Source organism: Equus przewalskii, chromosome 2 (genome assembly GCF_037783145.1).
Source record: "Equus przewalskii isolate Varuska chromosome 2, EquPr2, whole genome shotgun sequence".
In the NCBI taxonomy this organism is placed as follows: Eukaryota; Metazoa; Chordata; class Mammalia; order Perissodactyla; family Equidae; genus Equus; species Equus przewalskii.
This window is the reverse complement of record NC_091832.1, coordinates 11,320,318-11,320,864: the sequence shown is the minus strand read 5'-3', so window position 1 is coordinate 11,320,864 and position 547 is coordinate 11,320,318.

Here is a 547-nt window from a genome sequence, read left to right as displayed (position 1 = left end):
ACAGCGCGGAGACAGCAGCCTCAGGAGCCACAGACAACAGAGGAGACAGAACTCAGCTGAAGAGAAACCAGGCGGTGGACTTCAAAGAAACCAGGCAATGGGTGTCTGGCCTTGGTTCCTTGGAGGAGCACACAGAAGGCAATTCTTGGTGTGATCATCACCTAATAATGACTGCCTTTTCATCCAAGCATGTTTGTTTCAGGCACTTTCTAGACACTCTCTCATTTAACCCAAACAAGCAGGTCATAAGTACTTACTCTTTATACCCATTTTCCAGATAATGAGACTGAGGCTCAGCTTGCCTGTACTTTCTTACAAGAAAGCTTCCACTGTCCCCATCAGTATGGACCACTGGGTGGGATGCATTTATGCCCGGCTCATGATGCTCTGAGTCCTTTGTTGTGAGACATTTTCAGGGACAAGATTCTAGCCCCAGAAGGGAGATCCTGGGTCAGAAAGAAGCCAACTCCACCCGCAAGACCACAGTACAACCTTGACGCTTAGGAACACAGACTATTACTTTGAGGGTGACAACGAGAAATCATCA